The sequence below is a fragment of the Micrasema longulum genome, unplaced genomic scaffold (genome assembly GCF_059751315.1).
Source record: "Micrasema longulum isolate JH-2025_06_02 unplaced genomic scaffold, ASM5975131v1 h1tg000490l, whole genome shotgun sequence".
NCBI classification, from domain to species: domain Eukaryota; kingdom Metazoa; phylum Arthropoda; class Insecta; order Trichoptera; family Brachycentridae; genus Micrasema; species Micrasema longulum.
The window spans coordinates 395,470-415,549 of NW_028277687.1; the positions used below are offsets into that span (position 1 = coordinate 395,470).

The 20,080-nt window shown below is 32.5% G+C and overlaps 1 protein-coding gene across 17 annotated transcripts in view; it reads left to right on the top strand.

Moving 5' to 3' along the window:
- Window positions 1-979: 979 nt before the first annotated feature.
- The window catches only part of LOC148281159 (transient receptor potential-gamma protein-like), a 369,353-nt gene continuing 350,252 nt past the window's right edge, over window positions 980-20,080 (top strand). For 13 of the 17 annotated variants that reach the window (XM_088227175.1, XM_088227177.1, XM_088227184.1 and 10 more), the window contains exon 1: window positions 19,358-19,397. The gene's annotated coding sequence lies outside the window, so the exon portion shown is untranslated. Of the gene's footprint in view, window positions 1,589-19,351; window positions 19,398-20,080 lie in introns of those variants that run through there. The other 4 variants (XM_088227187.1, XM_088227188.1, XM_088227189.1 and 1 more) reach the window with 2 other exon arrangements.

The window sequence follows — 20,080 nt, forward strand, 5'->3', positions numbered from 1 at the left end:
TATAGCGATGGATGGTGAAACAAAAATATTATTGACAACTGCAAAGGTTTCGGAGCATAAATGGCAGTATCTTGTATGTTTTAAAATCAATTTATTTAGGTCCGCAAAAACAACGGCAGTTCCCTTTACGTTACAGAACAAAAACCTGAAACTACGCTAAAACTAATTCATTTCAAATCAATCCTTTACACAAAGAGTAACTTTTGGCAACAATAATTAAGTCAAAAACTTAATAAATTATCCTTGCCGTCTGGAAAAAGTACAAAAAAAAACACTTATTGCGTTCAAAACAAAAAAAAAGTGGAGAATGCCGCCATTCTTTTAGCACGCCCCAGATGAACTAATTTTCGATTCAGTGTTAACAATAAAGTTTAGGTTATATTGTAATATACTATTTGTTGAACTATGGCTTAAATTTGCTTGTTTTAGTGGTTATACCAGCTGTATAAGTGCGTATTATATCACTGGAAATGTTTAACCGCTTTTACATATTCCCCCAAATTATCCTCAACATGGTAAACTCTACGAGATACTTATGCCAGCCATAATATTATTACGATAAGTATTTAGATATCAAGCGACATAATGTTTTTCTTTTGTTTTCAGATTGAACGAAATGGGACAAAGTTATTTGGAAATATCATAACGTACTCCCGGTACACCTGTACATAATCTCTACCCTACCACAGTGGCTTATTACAAGTATTCTCTAATGTTCTCAGACGTATTTTTATCGCGAGTAATCGGAAACCAAGCTCTGCTCGTAATATTTCATCCATATTAAATAACTGACTGATTTTTCAGGATAGACATCTAATCATAAGATTATTTTTAATACGCTTCCATTACTACCGTATCTAAGAATGTGTTTTTATTAAATGTAAGAATTATTATACTTCGCCGTTAAATATTATCTGTTAGATTTATTATTTATCGTTTGTAACTGTGATAAATGTGTTTTCCCGTGAAATTTAGCCTTGAATGGTAATCGCGGGGTGTTTGATAAAACTGCCACAAGAGACACTGTAATCAGTGAGGCCACAGAGCTTGCATTACGGTAATTCCAGAGACAAAGTAAGGCAATTTAACAAATTCTCACCGTGGAGATTAAATGGCGCCACGAGCCTTCGCAATGGTGATCAACTGCCGTTCTAGTGAAGTATAATCGACTCGACTTAAAGAAGACAACATCAAACGAATTGCCATCGTTCTTCACTCGACATAAACCCTAAAAACTTAATGGACTTTTTAAAATTAACCACCTTAACGTGTGTAGATTAAGTTTTATCGGGCGATTTCACAAACTTACGTATACTTTTAAATTTTATGTTGCGCTGTGCGCTGTGGAATTCGGACAAGTAATTTTTGATCTCATTTGATTGCTCGTGTTTCTGTGAACTTCTAGTGAAAGTGAGTTGGATTTGTGGAATTTCCTACCAGTTTCGGTGGGAGTGAGTCAGTGCGAGGATCGAGGCCTCCACAGAGGAGCGAAGAGCCAGAGGACCCGACAAGGGGCCCGCGAGTACCTCTGGAGGCCCTAAGGAGGCAGTCCAGGCAAATCGCAGCCCGGAGAGGACGGAAGGTCAAAGTAAGTAAACTTTTATTAATTTTCTTGCAACAGTTTTACTGTCCTTATGTTTAATCTTGCGATTAAATTTCCTACATTTTTTTGGCTGTTCGGATGCAAATCGAGTTTCTGGGTTATTGTGCTTTGTGTCTTATCCATTTTTAGCACTAAAGCTAAACACCATTACCGTTTTAAAACTGACGGCATTTGAAAACCAAATCGGTTATATTTTAAACACAAAACTGTATTCTTCATCCACCTGGACACTCAGAAATTTAGTGAACATTCACTCATCTCTTCAATGGCGCTATAGCCCCTCCCATTAACTATCGCTTCTAGCTCCTTCCGACATCCGCTGCAACTATCCTATTAGATATTTCTAGAAGTTAGGATGCATCCTTTTTTATGTCATCTTTCCATCACAACTTCAGTCAACCGATCTATTTTCTGCCCTCTGGGCGCCCATCTAAGACTCTTTTTGATACCCATGATGATAGCATTCTCTGTTTATGTCTGATGTGTACAAATTACATAATAGAGTAGACTTATAATAAAAATTATTATTAAAATTAACTTATCTGGAGATGCAGGTATACCGATCTGAGTTATATGTCTTCATGCAAAAAACACCACTTTCTCACTTTAGAAGATCGCCGTCTACTGTTGGACATGGGGGTGCTTCATGACATACTTAGTGGACGCCTTGATAGTACGGCTCTTTTGTCGAAGTTATCATTAAATGTCCCCGGCCACCGCACCCGTCACACGTCGAGCTCTCTATTTCATGTGCCAGCAGTTCGTACGAACTATGCCCAGAACTCTCCACTTATACGTTTTGCTAGTGAATATAATTTGAACCTTCCCCTGATTGATCCATTTGATTGTAAATAAACAACATTGAAAATGCGCGTCATAAAACATGCTTTTTTGTCTTATACTTAGTTTCAATAATAAAGTCTTATTTTATCTTATTTTATTTAATTTTATTATATTTTATCTCTAATTTTTAATATTTTATATACATTTATATTTTCGACACTTGACACTTGTCCAATATTTACACACATGTCCACCCCCATTCCAATATAGCACCCACCCTCTCACTCACTTACACTCACACAAACACACTAGTATGTATTGTACGTGTATTTAATGTATTTCTGTGAATATCTGTCATTGGTTTTATTCTCTGGGTATTTTATTTGTTATATTTTTGTTACATGCATTACAGTTTATATCCCCAAAAAATAAAAAAATAAAAAATATTTACAAAAAAAGTAAACGTTCTACCCTTATTCCGAAATTTCATAAGAGTGGCCATTATATCCGTTTGCTTAGATGTAATGTAAAATTATTACTGGTATATCAAAAAATAATATTTTAGAATTGTATCTGTAGACGCCTAACGCGTGTAAGTTTTTTCCTGCTTTCATTGTACATTTTTCATTTTACGCATTTGATAAACATTAGCGAGAGAACTTGGCTAGGCTTACTTTAATAATATATTATTGTTATCAAAAACATTTTTCACTTTGTGGTATGACATTTTACACGTATATGTTTAATATTTGTATTGTTTTATATGTTTTTCTTATATGTTTATAAATTTGAGTAATTATAAGTTAGTTTAATTCCAGACGATGAGGCAGTAACCTCGAAACCGGTCGAAGTATAACTCTAAATTAAAGTGGTTTATACAAATTTATAAACTTATAAGTGTTAAATAATTAAGCCAAAGAGTTATTAGATAAAAAAAGCTAGAAAATAATTAGATAAATAAACTAGAGAGTTATTAGATAAATAAGCTAGAGAGTTATTTGATAAATAAACTAGACAGTTATTAGATCAATTAGCAAAGGAACTTGTTATTTTTATGTTTCTATCAAAACGTATATTGTAAAACAGATGAATAGGATATACAACTTTTTCATCTGCTATAAATTTGTCACTAGTACCTTTATAATATGAAAGTGTGTATTTCATTTCAAGCTTTAGTAATTTTTTGTGCCCAATTTTCAAAACGCCCTAGGAAAACTTACATTTTGTCTGAAGCCAAGCAGGACATGTCAAGTTTTTACTAGCTAATCTCACCTTCAAAAGTTTAACTAAACTGATATTATAGTCTGGTATTTTCGTCGCCAGACGGTATTACAATAAATATTCTAATTTTATCCTGGCAAGAAAATTATAACCAAAGGGTTGAAGATGAAATGTTGTTTTATTAGCGTTAAGTTCATGTCCGGCGGATGAAGAATACAATTCCGTTCTTGAAATAGAACTAAAACCCTGCACGAGAGTTATTGACTCGATGGCTACTCTCAGATAAATATCCTGCTAAAAGAAATCGAACAGATAAGTCTATTTTCGTCTAACGGCTTGAAGTCCCGGGTTTAATTCCTAGGAGGGTGGAGGTGCATCATTTTTTCAAGATATTTGTACGGAGCAATATTTCATTCTCTTTTACCTTAGACTGGCACTTGAAACTGAAGAGATCACTTTATTTTTTATGTTTCAAAAATTATTTAGATACTCTGCAATAGGAGCGCCAATGTAGTAACCTATGCAGTACTAAGCTCGAAGGAAATGTTAAAGTTTAAATGTCAATCTGACTTTTGATACACACGTATTCTTGTAATGTTTTCCTGGATTTTGAGACTCGAGCGATGATTTTTTTACACACTTTAAATATCTACCTTTGGCAAGTGCCTATTATTTGTTTTTTTTTAATGAATCGTCTTTTATCCGAGCCAGGACTATCCAAAAACCTTTAAAAGCACCTAGTTTAATCCGTCTTTTTCGGACTTATGGTATACAAATATGATAACCATATACCATTGTGTCTTTCTACTTTTCTTTATAATAATTTTCGATGTATGAATATTTACTTAAAAATGCCCATTAGGCATACATATAAATAAATAAATAAATGACCTTCCTTTTTTAAAAAAAGAAACGAAACATGCCGATACAAAACATTTATTTCTGATATTTTTTATTTTTTTTAAACGAAATATTTGCCCAATAAATTTAATTTTGAGGGCCATTTTCAACGAGTTGTAAATAACTCACTATTAGAAAATGAGAATCAAGTTGGGCTAGAGTAGGATTCGACCCACGGACCTTTGGTCCATGAGTCCGAGACACTAGCCACAGGACCACAACCCGATTCATTTTTAAAAAAAATCTAAATCTGTCGAATCGGGAATACAATACCTCGCATTTGTAGATTAGTTAGGCATTATCAGTCCAACGAGTAGTTGTCTTTTTTGCACAGTATTTTGGAAGGCATCAGCGAAAGAGTAACAGATAAACTGCATTAAATTACATATTTATTAAACCGTTTTCGTTTCTTTTTTTAAAGAAATAAACCGCTAAACCTCTTCATGACAAGCTTATTAGCAGGTGGGAAATATGATACTGTAGAAAGTTATGAAAAATATACCACAACACCCTGACCAATTGAAAAAAAATCTTTCTTTGATTTCTTTCTTGCAACTGGCGGGAATCGAAGTGCGATGCTAGTTTCACAGTTAGCTGTATTACCAACTGCGCCACGGCGCTTGTGTCGCCGCATATCCTTTTAAAAGGAAAGGCGGTCTGACTTTTCTTCAAACAAACGATTTACCGTATTTTTTCCCTGGATTATAATACAAGTACAGTGATTTTTTTTGAAAACTATATATATTTACAATGAGGAAGTTCAGTGGGTTTTTTATTTTTTTTATTTGTTAATGACTATTCTTCTTCTTCTCTTAGTGCCCTGGCAGGTATTCCCAATGTTGGCAATCACTCTGGCAAAAGTCTCTCTGTCCTGTGCTGCTCGGAAAATCTGCTCCACAGTCCTGAAACCAGTTCAGTCTCGTATATTTCGCAGCCAGGACACCTGTCTTCTTCCAGCCCTTCTGTGACCCTCAATCTTGCCTTTCAAAATTAACAGAAGCAAGTGGTACTTTTCTCCACGCATTATATGCCCCAGATATTAAATTTTACGAACTTTTATGGTGGTTAAGAGTTCTCTGTACATTCTAGCTCAACTAAAGACTTATGAGTTCGTTATCAGGTCTGTTCAAGATATCTTCTCAAAAGCCTCCAGCCTATTCGTAGTGCTCACTTTCAGAGTCCAAGTCTCACAGCCATAGCCATACAACAATACAGACATTCACATAACATTTTACCAATCTTTGCGTTAAGATAAGCATTGCAGAAGACGGATTTCATTTTATGAAAAGCAGCTCTTGCTGTCTCAATTCTGCATTTAATTACTATATTGACTATTAAATTTAAAATAAAATAAAATAAATTTTATAATGAATATTAAACTAAGCCAATTTTTATTTTCAATTTTTAAAAATTATATTACTAGTTCGATTATTTTTTGAAGATTTGTATTTCTGAAATAACTCCGCGTTTGCCATCAGAGGTACTCTTCCGCTTATTCTCGATTAGTTTTTCCCATTGGTCCTTTGGTGGTAAGCATACCAGAAATCTTTCATAAGTATCTTATCACAGGTTGATTTAAATGAACTAGAGACGTCGTTCAAAGTAGTTCGTTTTTATCATTTTTTTTGTAAATTTTCAAGGAACTTTGCCGTACACTTTAATGCTCTTATTTTTACCGCGCGCAAAAAATCATTTTTTGTATCCAATTTCCCGTAGGGCTGAAGTTTTTCATTGCCGTATCTCTATAATTTTAAATTTCTGTTTATGTTTTACTGTGGAAGTTTGGATCCATCCAAAAACCCAAAAAGTCGTCCAGTTTTGTCGTTCATCTTCTACAAATCCAAAAAATAATTTCGGAAAATGGAAAACGTACCAATACTATCTTTAAAAAAAACGACCATATTGCTTTACATTAACATATTACAACATAGATTATAAACATTTTAGGGAAGGTAATATATAAATCTAGGCATCTACAGGTCTTATGACCTGTTTTTGGCTGGTTTAAATGGCCACTTTACAGACTGTGTAACATTTACCTTGTAACTTCACGCCCTATAGATGCCTAGACTACGATATTACTTTCTTTAAAAAGTTCTTAATCTTTGTTGAAATATGTTAATATTAACAGCTCTCCAGGGAGTTGCATTGAGTCTTTGTCTGCAAAAATTTGGACTAACTCAAAATATTGTTGACAAATTGGTTAAGTTTCGGGGTGCGGGAACGGGTCAACGAAACGTCGATTTTTTCGATTTTAGTAGAGCAAAATCAGTCAGACGTGCAGTTGACTTTTTCGCACAGTATCGGGGAGGCATTTGCGAGAGGGTGATAGAAAAACAATGTTCAAATACTTATTCATCAAATTTCTCAGACACCGCCTATCCCCTTAATTTCTGTCTATTTGACGTAGCCCTATGTATTTTACGAAATTTAATTTATGTGCCGTAAATGGTTGAGATTTCGGGAACGCCCTGGTACAAGTTCCTAATAGTTTAGTATCTCCGCCGAACTGGAGACTTTTCAACTAATAAGTACTGTGATGTAACTCTAAGTGCCATACAAACTTAATCCATGAAATACGATGTACAATATGACTTCGAAGTAAGATGGCGTTTCAATGTGATGTAGAGATACATAGTTTTCCGGACTTTGGTTCTGAAAATTATAATTCTATTTGCAAACAGACATTACACAATATTATTAGGTCCTTACATACAAAATCGCCGTTTTAAAGAAAAAAATTAAAGAATTATTTAGTTAAAAAAATATGCATTAGATTAATCTTATATTATCTGTACGGGTTTGCCATTTAAGAAGATAATAATGATTGTTAGTATACTATAAGTAAGCAACATGTTTCTTTTTTGGGTGATACCATGTGTGTTAAATTTTTTCCGACGTTTTGCAAGAGCTATTTTCAGGGTAAACTATGTGTTTTGTAGAAAAAAGTAAGTGCATTTTTGTAGTATGTAGTGCTGGGAATCATGTTGAGTTTAATTCAAGCCCGTCGTCTTTGTTTATGGTATTTGGGTTTATGTGTATTTCAATTGCCTCTTTGATTAATTGTGCACTGTAATTACTCGATTTATGTAGAAATGTTAGTTTGAAAGTGAAAAAATGTCCGGTGTCTATAAAGTTTTCCGCTTTTGCGGATTTGTGAGGATGCCCAAGTTTACACTCTCTTTTGTGTTTGTCAATCATTTTCTTTGCTGTGCGCCCTGTTTTTCCTATGTACATTTTATCACATCCTTGGCAACTACTTTATGGACACCAGTCATTTTTTCACCTTTGGACCAAAATTTTTACATAAACCCAGTAATTACAGTGCACAAATAATGTAAGTGACCATTGAAATACACAGACACCCAAATAACATAAACAAAGACGACGGGCTTAAATTAAACTCAAGATTGTTCCCAGTACTACATACTACAAAAACAAATAGAAATGTGCCTACTGCCGACTGCGGTACGGTACGAATTACGAGTACTTAAACACTATTTTTTTTCTACTTAACACGTACGTCTACCTTGAAGATGGCTTCTAGTAGCCGAAACGTCGGAACAAATTCAACACACACGGTATCATCTAAAAATAAAACATATTGATAACAGTGACCTTAAAAACCTTCGCATCTATGTTCTATACGTTGTATCCGTTTTTTTTTGAATGAAGAGAACACAACAATTTCTGTATTTTCTTTTATATTTTACAAAAAATCAGCCAATAACTCAAAACATCTTCGTCGTTTACTGCGCAAATATCGCGAGCAGCTTTGTCCCTCAATTAAACGCAAATAAAAAGTATCGATGGGAACAAGAATGTCAATTTTTTTGTAGTTCAAGATAAGCAATTAACAAAAATTGACAAATTTGCTTTCCTTCCATACTTTAACTTTTAGTTGATTTTTATATATTTTAAATTTTTTGTTTTTTCATAATGTATTTTTGTATTATTTAATTTAGCACTCAATCTTATTTGGCATATTATTTATAACTACATTGTAGAGTGAGTTTATAGAAACCATATCTCAATTAACATTTTAATTGTGTTATTTTCAATGATACTGTTATTTTGTAAATTTGACTATCTTAATTTGTATAATTTATAATTTGCATTGAAATATTTATTATTTATATATATATATTATGTCTGATTATCTTTTTTAAATAGTATTCTTTGGAATTTTATTATTTTTTACTTTTACCTTTTTCTGGATTTTTATTTTATTGCATCACATGTCCTTATATTTAAATCCAATTAATTTTACTGTGTATTTTTTATTGTTATTTATTATAGCTTGATACGGGCACAGTCGAAAAAACCTTAATAAGTTCACTTATATTTAAATGAGTGTAATTTTGAATGAGTAAATAAATAAATCTTAAATGCTCACTCTTGTCTATTTGACATTCCATTTTGGAGCCTGGTAATCAAATAAAAATATATTTATATAACGCAAAAGCAAATACAATTGTCTTGTCGAGCAACAAAAATTTCTTTTGAATGTCGTATAACCTTTACCATTTCGTTTTACTATTGGTGCTTATTTTTAAATTAGGAAAAAGCAGACACAACTTATACACAAGAGTTCTCTTAAAGAAGAGCCGTCTTTAAGCTAAATATTTGAAATTGCATTTCGTCTTGCGGAAGAGACCATTACAGGAGACTGCTGCGGTTGCATAAATTTGTTCATCATTAATCATAACGTATTATGGTCCTCACATAGTGCTGCTTGTTGTCTAGACAGAGGAGTGATACAAAATTTGTATTTATGTTATAGTTTTAATTTTCATATTTATAAATCATATGTTTGCTTCCACTTTCTATTATGTTGTATCCCAACTCAACACAGGGTTTTCGGTATCATAAAGCTTAGGGTACATTACTATTTTATGTAATACACATTTGCTTTTTTGTAATAAATAAATACATTTTAATGGTAGTTGATTGACGCCATTGATCTCCAGAGAACGTAAAAATAATTCAATAATTACCGCTCTAAAGGACCGTTTACATGTGGATAATAAAATATATTTAACAATATTGTCATGTCCCAGCTCAGTAAATAGTCGCGACTGCGCGACAATACGAAAAATCAGCCTCAGTTCGACGTAAGCACTGCGAAAATAAATATACGACGGTGTTTATTACGATGGAATTCACGAACAATATTATTTATTTTAAACAAAGATGTATCGGAATAGGGAAATACCACGATTTTTTTTTGCAATTTTCAATTAATAAGTAATATTTTTTTTATTAAAATACTGTCGAGTAAATAAAAATAAAAAATGCTTAGGTATAGTGTTTCCTGTATAATGCCAGTACTTCTATATGGGTGCAAATCTTGGCACCTAACCAAAGCTCAAAACACCAAACTTTTGAGTTTTGAGAGTAAGTGCTTTAAAAGAGTATTAGGTATACGGTGGTTCAATTTTATCACTAACATTGAAGTCCGAGAACGGACGCAGCAGCCTCCTATAACGAGCGTCTTAAGGATGCAGCGGTGGACCTGGCTTGGACACGTGCTGCGCATGCCTCAGGAGAACCTAAACCCAAGTTGCCTCTTCTTTAAACCTGCGGGCTCAAGCTGTCCTGGAAGGCCGTCGATGACAATCTTTTGACTTTATTCAGCGAAACTAAGGAGCGCTAGATTGACGTGGGAAGAGGCGAAAATGCTGGCAGGCGATAGGGTCTCCTGGAGGCAAATGGTGATGTCCACATGCTCCACTTAGAAGTGGATGTGGAAAAGAAGAAGAAGATTTTTTTATACGCCTCCGCTTGTTTGCGAATGATTTTGAATGCTTAGGTATTAGTAGCATGAAAAATATTTTTAATTTATTATTTTTGATTCCCGCGAAAACGGTCCATTGCATTGGCCACGGCCCTAATACGCTATGATACGGTTAAATTTTGAATTTCGTTTGTGACCGTTTTAATTTGAAATTGATTGACAATTGATTGTAAAATTTAAATTTATTTTCCTAAATCTGTTTTACATATTTTCATTGGTATTTGTAGTATTTGATGTTTCCTTGTTATTAAGGAATGAACCAAATAATAAAATAAATAAAAATTGCCTTTATTTTCTACAGAACAAATATGAGGGAGCAACGCATTCACGTCGAGCAAATCGGTATTGTCACAAGGTCTAGTCCGTGCGTGTTCACACGGGGACAATGCGGCCGTCTATCTCGGCGGCTATATCTGTCTTAGAGTATTTTTTGTCTTACAAATTGCTGTTGTCAAGTTCTAGTACATAAAAATATTTTATTTTCCAGGTATAAACGGCTTTTAAAGAATGAAAATTGCAGGACCTTATTATTTACCTGAAAAAATAATATTTGCAATTTAATCTCCTGAAAATATTTATTTAAAAGGCATTTTAATTTGATTTTTCAATCATAAAACCGCTTTCTGGTAACCTTTTTCCATAAATGAAATAAGCCATTATGTTTGATTGCCTAAAACTTAACTCCTTTTTCTGATGTATCCAACGATTTAATATTACGAACAAAGGTAATAATGTTACGTCCGTTAAAGGTTAAGAAAATTAAAGACTTTGATCATTTAATTTAAAACATAATAAAGAATTAATTAAGACTACGGGTGCTTAAAATACAGATTTTAAGATAAAATTGAAAAAATCTTTGAAATTACAGATCAAAATTTGGTTAAAATATATTTGGGTAGTCTTTCGGGGAAAATTTACCTCACACCTGTTGTAATTATTAACTAGAAATGAATCGGTCATTAGAGAAAAACTATAAAATGAACATTTTAAAAGGCCGCTTTTTCAAATTTGTGAACATAATTTACATCTGAAACTTTTAAAGTTTCCATGTTTCTTATTTTTTTAACGTTTGATCATAAATAAATATTAAATTTTCGATAAATTGGTGTACAAAAAAATTATGGTGAATGTGTGAAATTAAAAAGACGCTAGTCTTTATGAGGAGGTTTCGAAAATGGGTGGGCGCTCTCATTGTTATTTAACTTTTTTTTTCGTTACTAGCTTTTACCCACTACATTGCTCACGTGGTAATAGGAAGTAATTACAAAGGTAATTAATTATTTGTATCGTTTATTTATAAGAGTTTTTGTTTATCGATAAGTATTTTCCCGGTGAAATGATCTGCATTGAAAGTACTTTGATCTTCCAACTATCGCTATGAAAGAAATAATATTGTCCGTTTATCTATAGTGACGCAGCATCGTTATTCTGTTCTCAAATTCAAAGTCCTACGGCAAAACCAAGACAAAAAGTAAACCAAACCAACCATATTTATAGTAAGTCAATTAAGAAATTTGTAGAATTAATTTCAAATTGATTACTTTTGACATAGGTGCCACTTTACTGCTTATTCATTTTCATATAATGTTGTTCATTGTTGACATAAATATATATATATTTATATATATATATTTAATGTTTTTTTATAATTTGGTATGAGAAATAACTATTTTTTTTTTACTTCTCACCTCTTTAGCCATCCTTTCGCAAAAAATTGCGCTAATCGGTCGATCCATTCAAACGTAAAGGAAACACGAACAAACAAACAAACGCACTTTCCCATTTTAAAATGAAAATGGATTATTCCGCCACGTACTATTTATTACATATTTTAATAATTCGGTGTTTTTATAGTTTTTTTTAATTAAAATTTTGAATGTCATAATTTTTCACTTAAAAAAAAATTCTGCACGTTTTAGGCAAAAATGAGAAATTCCGGTTATTCAAAGATTCAATGTAAAAAATAATTCATTAATTTTTTTATTAAAAATTTTCTTGTACGGTACTTTGGGTAGTTTTCAGTTTATTTCTATGAAACAATTTCTTCCTAAAAAACGTTTGTGCCCATATATATTTATTTATCAACAATATTTTAAGTTTGTCCAAATTTTTGTAGACCAGGACTGGATTCAACTCCCTGGAGAGCTGTTTATATTAACATATTACAATATTTAATAATGCAACTTCAAAAAATATTGTTATCATCATAATCCAAACCGCACACAGTGGTGCATAGGCTGCTCCGTTGACGCTTCAATTGCAGGGTATCTCGATCAATTTTGTTGCATTGAAGGTAAGGTGTTCAGTCTTACGCTTCAGGTACCAGTCCAGAAATATTGAATTTCTGCAGTATAAATAGAACCACCTTGAAAATCAATTTTTCACATTCATCCTGTCAGGTATCAAACCCAGGATCCCAAATAAGGTTGGTGAATGCGCCAGCTAATACACTACGGGGTGAACTTGTCTCCTCTCGATTTTCTTTATTAGGATTTTAACCTGAGAGTAGCCATCGAGTTAAAAGCATTCGCAGAGAGTTTTGGTTCTATTTCAGATACAAAACTGTATTTTTTATCCACCCAGACACAAATAAGTTTTAAAATAGTTTGTTTTCTTTTTTTTATGGATTTAACCTCTCCATTCAATACCGAGAGTAATGTTTTTAAGTAAAAAGCCACATGTTCTGTTTCTGAAACAAATAATTTAATTCCTTATTCTTGTAATTCCACCAGGCAGGAAAGTTTCGTAATAATTACCCTCGTTGGGGTGAAGCTGTCGACATTGTGGAAATCAGCGGTTTTATTCCTGACGCCGTAACACTAATATCTCTGGATATGTTTTCTCGACTTACTCTGTTTTTATGAAGAAAACCACACACCCACGTACCGACGAACACACTTAGCGAATGTCGGAAACGGATATCAATAATAACTGGTGATGAAAGCGCGAAATGTGGAAATTATTTGTTTATTTATTTACGGATGTATTAAGTCCATTTAACAATTGTAAATTCATTTTTTTATAATATATACAGGTTCAATGAAAATTTATTTTATTAGATATACAAACAGTATGTACACAAATATTGCTAATTTATTTGTATACTTGGGTAAGAGAGTCATGTACACACCAAAAAACTTATTTACACTTATTACAATAATTTAAATTATGTTCAAAATAATTAATGTAAAAGAAACGAAATAAAAAATATGCAAGTAACAATAAAGTTAAATATCTGCTTCTCTCAAAATATCTATATTTTTTTAACTTAATTTAAATACATTGTCACAAACATATCCGCCTCGGTAAATATATTGTTATATTGGTCGCATATTTTAGGTATTGTAGATTGTTTTAAATAGTTTGTTGACGCGTTTTCTGTGTAAAACAGAAAATTTTGCCTTGTCGGTCTAGATGGCACACGGAATTGAAGTCTTTCAAGTAGGTTAGGAGAATTAATTTTATCATTTGTTAATTTGAATAAAAATAACTGGTCTAACATTATTCTTTGATTTTTAAGAGAGTTTATTTCATGGTACTGCATACTTTCAGCATGGCTAGAGAAGTTAATGTTTGACCAGTAGTCAACCCGCTTAAAAAAAATTGTTAGACCCTTTTTAGTCTATTAATACTTTTGTTATAGTAAAGTGACCAAATAGGCGTACAGTATTCTAGCTGGGGACGAACAAATGTTTGGTAGAGTTTTTCATATGTCTTTGCATGTTTAAATGGTTTCAATACTCGCATAATAAGTCCGACCATTTTATATGTTTTTTTCAGGACTGATTCAATATGAATATTAAACATTAGTTTTGTATCAATAATAACACCTAAGTCGCGAATTCGACTATCTGTTATAGAGATCGGGGTATAAAAGAGTAAGAATAGCTGATTGTCGTTTGTTTGTGCGAAATACAAAATGAATGACATTTACTAATATTTAATTCCAGTAAATTTTGATTACAATACTGAAAAAGTCTGTCGAGATCTTCTTGCATTTTGACAGTCAGTGTGAGATTTAATAGAGACGTAAATTTTCATGTCATCAGCAAAGGAGATAATTTTTAAAATTTCAAAACATTTTTTTATGTAATAAGTATATGCATTAAAGAGTAGAGGGCCTAGGTGAGAACCCTGTGATACACTAGAAGGTATGGTTACAAAGTCTGAATTATAGCCTTCAATAGTTACACTTGGTAAAAAAAAATCGGTATGATGTCAACCATCTGAATAAATCCCCGTTGACACCCATGTACCGTAATTTATTAATTAAAGTTTGATGATTCACCCTGTCAAATGCTTTGAAATAGTCGGTGTATATGACATCTGTCTGATTGTTACTACGCATGTTTTGCGTAGCAAAAAAAGAAATAAAATACAGCTAAAGAAAATTAAATCTAGGAAAAGAAGATTTAGTCTTTCTTAGTGATTTTTTTATATTTAGAAAGACTTACACCAAAAAACTCAAGATTTTATCTCGAGTTTACAATGCGACACAATCGGAACATTGGTGAATGCAAGCCATAGTTTGTGCTGTGCTAATCAATGAACAACACATGATTATTTCGCAACTGGCGAATCGGAACATTGAATGCCACTGGTTTCAGTAATTATGGTTTATCAAATAAGTAAATTAAACATAAATATGGAGAAAATTTTTGTTTTTACTTTTTTGTAGACTTGAGATTTTTAACATTTACTCCATTTTTCCGTTAGTGTAGGTGTCCTCTCGAGGCCAAACATCCATGTTTCTTTTCTTAGTAGACGATGCTGCACCAATTTGATATGATTTATCCTTCCTACATAGAAGGCAAACCAGATCATGGAGGCATATACTAAAAGAGGACTAACAAGATGAGATATGCTTAACAATTGAATTGTTTTTCCTCCCAGAAATGGCTGTTTTGAGTGGCCAATTCACATTTCTATTTTTTTACATACATATTTATTCAATTCTTCCATCTTTATTGTTTGTGGAGTAAAAACGCTAAAGTTTTTATTGATATGGTAAAACTCATCTAGATGAACATATTCAGTTCTCCAGATAAATACACGATGTATCATTAAGATGCCAATGCCTCAGAAAACCGTTATTAAAAATTACGCAAAATGTCAGGGTTTTCGCTTGCCACATACATTCATCATCGTTCATTTCATACATTGTATCTTCATACATAGATACATCGTACTTTCATATTATCATTCCATTTTGAGTCCGTAGAAGAAAACAATATTTTATCAGTAAGTTTAATTTAAGGAATCTTTATCCATAGAAACAGTAATTAATTCTTAAGTAGGGTTTCTAATAACAGACAATGAATCTTGAACACGTCGTATTTAGGTCACAAAAAAAAAATTAACAAATTAGCAAACATTTACAAATCTGCTTTCCTTCCATACTTTTACTTTTATTTGATTTATATAATATATTGATACTCTTATGTTTTTTCATTACGTATTTCTGTTTTATTTAATTTAGTTCTCACTCTTATTTGGAATATTATTTATCGATCCTTTCTCTTACTTTAGTAAAGAGTGAGTTTTTAAAAACCATATCTCAATTATTATTTCAGTTATGTTTTTATATTTTTTTTTTTTCAATTGATTTCTATGAAAATATTATTTTGTGTATTTGATTATGTATTTGTCTAAATTTGTATAATTTGTATTTTAGTATTTATATCTTTTTGTTTTTCATTGTATTCTTTCGAATTTTATTATTTATTATTTATACCCTGTTTTACTGGATTTTTATTCTATTGCATCGCATTTAATAATTTTATCGAATTAACTTAATGATGTATTTTTTATTGTTAATTTTTATAACTTGACACGGGCACAGCCAAAAAAGTCTTAGTTAGTTCATTGATATTTAAACTAGTGTAATTTTGAATTAATAAAATAAATACAGACTCGCGCATTTCACTTTGAAATCGAACGAAATGTGATAATTGAATAAAATTTTATTTCTTCTGTCCACAAAGAATAATTTTATAACACAAAGAAAAGAAATTAACAATACTACTTGCGGCGAAACAATAAAAAAAATCAGCATATCAACAAATGTAATTCCATCTAATTTGTGTAATTCTGCAATGTGAGATATACTATATATGCATGTGAAATTGTATTGACTAAAATATTTATGTTTTTAAGTATGTATCACTGTCGAATAACCTTTTGAAAAAATTGAAATAAAATCCGAATTCACAATAAAACAGGATTTAAAAAAATAATACGCAACACCAAAGGGACTCCCAAAATTAACTATTAACCCAGCATTATCGACGCGTGTTAAACGTCAAACACAGCTCTCATTTGAATCGCCGTCATGTCGATAATTTTAATAATTTCTCGTTTCCTAGTATTTCATTTAGATTCTAATGGCGGTCTCCGAGTGTATAGAATCTAAAATAGTTTGGAATACTTGGGTCTACTAGTAAATCGTGAACAAAAGCGTGCATCTTTACGCGCTATTTTTATTTGGTCAACCCTCTGAGCACGGAACGTTGCGCGCGTTAACACGCTTACGGCACTTAACCAGTAAAAATGAATTTTGCTTTTACGAAACGACAGCATTCAACGTGGAAGTGCACTTACGTAATAGTACGTCAGATCCTGTCGCCACTACTTGCACAAAACACATGGCAGATATGGTTGCACCGTTTTAGCTATTCCCACAAAGAAAATGTAATTATAATCACGAAATCAATGTTTCTTACTTCCGCAGACTTCCAAGAATGTTCCATTTAAAAACGTCAAACAATAAAACATTCTAATTTTTCTCCTTTCAAAACAAACTTTTAATGAAATCAGGGCTTTCTCGTGTATTTATTTAGGACAGGTTTTTGACGAAAATCATTAAGTGAATACTTAAATTCATTACAATATTTGAGTTTGTCTAAATGTTTGTAGACAAAAGACTAGATTTCACCCCCTCGGGAGTCATTAAGATTAACAAATTATAACAAAGATGGAGAAAACGTTAAATAAGGATATATGGAAGTCTAGGCATTTACAGGGCTTATAACCTGTCATTGCTGGTTTAAATGGCCACTTTACACACTGCGTAACATTCACCATTTTTGACAAATTTAAATATTGTAATGAAACCAACTGGTCCAAGAAGAAGTTTAAATTTGAAAAATTGTTTTCAAGCGTTGCCTAGTATGTGAAATAATTCAGTCAGATGAATCTCTTCACAACAATAAAGGTTTCAGCTCTTCAACTTCACTAAAATCAACAAATGGAAGAATTAAAGAAATAAGGATGTTCAAACATAGGCAAAATGGTGAATGTTACCCAGTGTGTAAAGTGGCCACTTAAACCAGCCAATGACAGGTCGCAAGCCCTGTAAATGCCTAGACTTCCATATTTCCTTATTTAAGGTATTCTCCATCCTTGTTGTAGTTTGTCAAACTTAAATTCAGTTTGAAAAAAAAACATCATCATTCGCCTTACCGCACCCAGTGGTGTATAGGGCACTGTATTGGTAAATCAAATTTAGCGTATTCAATCATATTCCTGAAGGCGAGATGATCCGTCTTATGCTTCAGGTACCTGTCCAGGAACATAGTCAAACCCTTGAAAAGCAGTAAAAAGGATTGTATTGACCGTAAACTGTATGTTGTTTGGGTATCCATCATCATCATCATCAAATGAGTTTGGATTTACCAACGTTTTAAAATGTCGATCTGACAGAAACCAAAATACCAGTATGAAATCAATAGAGGGTTGAGTAGATTGGTATAAATAAAAGATTTGCATCGAATAGAATCCAGATACGAAGAGAAATTACTTGACATTTTTGCGTCTCTCTAAAATTGGGTTATTCCATTATTAATCTTAGATACGGTTATATTCCACCGTCTTCGGATATAAATCATCATGAAGAACATTGTGACGTGGTGACGGATTTGCGAATTAAATACCCCACGGCCAAATTTGTAATAGCGGGAGTTTACAATATTCCAGATATGATGTGGTCTTCGGAAGAATCATAAATTAATTATTTTACATCTTGTACAAACGCCATTTTGAATATGCATAGTATCTTTTCTTTGTAGTCTCAATCCTGGGGATTGGTTTGCAGCTTGCCCACCACATACCGCACCGCATTTGAGGATATAAGTCTCCTAGGCGGTGCCCACAAATACGGAAAAATTGCTCGTTGACGAACGAAAAAAGCTGTGCAAAATTCGTACTGTTGGCCATCAGATCCACATTCTACGCTGGTCGCATGACCCCTGTCAGACCATTAAGCATCTCATCTCTGGCATCATCTAATAGCGCACAGTGCCACAGGATGTGTTCGGCCGATTGATGGTTATCTCCGCAAGCACAGCTCGAGACAGGGGCAAGTTCAAAAGACGTTAAACGGTGCATGATAAAAAATAATAAAATATTTTTAAATCTCCCCATTCGCACACGGCAGTACATTATGAACTGCATTGGAACACCAAACGCTGTGTAACTTGATTATCTGTTGCTTAAAAATAAGGGGATCAGTAGTACGTTTCAGGTGCCTGTCCAGGACTAATTAAATATTGCAGTGGAAAACCACAGTCAAAATCAATTTTTTTGTCAACCTTGTCAAATATACCTGGGAACTCATTCCAATTAAAAGGCAAACGTGCCAACCATAATAATTATAACAAATTACTGACTTTAGATTTAAAACTTTTGTTGCTATATTACAACTGTACTCGTATATTTTATTGTTCATTTTGTAATTTTATTCAGAAAATGGCTTATTATCTTAATCGAATTAATTGTGATAGACTAAACAAGATGGTTTATTTGTCGTCTAAGAAACAAAGTTGAATAAGATATCTTAATCTTTAAAGTTCTTAACTTAACAAAGTTTTATAATGTTCAAAGCGCGAAGAGGAAAGGGATGACAGGCGTCGAATATTTATTCAAGTTTTTTGAAGTTGAGGGGACGAATTCAAAAGTTTCACGAAGTTTTCGTCACCGCGCAAATACGTCTACATATTTCCGCCCAGATAACCGAAGCACAAACATGTTATTAAAATGAGATTTTTCAGTTTTCAGAATGGCCGACTCATGACCCCGGTGGACCTCCGGACGCGGGTAAGTGATGCATTTATTCGTCCACATAAATACAAAGTAATGTAAACTAAAATCCATTAAAATTTCTCAAACATGTGATGAAGTCTTACTACAAATAACTAAAAAATATTTTTATCACAAATGCGTTTTAGAAAATAAAATTGTCATAATCAAAGTAAACGAATACTAAATTTTTTAGATTTTCTAGGCGGTTCAAAGTTCAGGTGCCCAAGGAGTCTTTCTAGGTTATTACGCATTGTGTCGTTCATACTATTTTCCGACATTTTTGATCGCATTACAGCGTCCATCGTCGGGGTTCATGTTATTTGCGTAGATATGTAACGTTATTCATCAAACGGTTCAAAAAACCTGTTACAAAAATGGTAATACAAAAATAATCACAGCAGTGAACAAATTACAATACAACACATAATATGACATATGTTTTAGTTTGATATAAGTAGAATTAAAACTGAACAATCTTATATAAGTAAAATATAAAAACAACAAAAACAACAAACAAAATAGAATCCAACAGTTATGTACCGTGAATGTATTTATGATATCTGCCTATTTACTTATAAGTGTACCATGTCGCCGTCGTTGCTGTGTGCAGCTTATAAATTTGAAATGTATGTCGTTTCACAATTTACACTTTTATATGATTTCTTTATAACTGGGTATCGGGATGATTTTAATCGCAT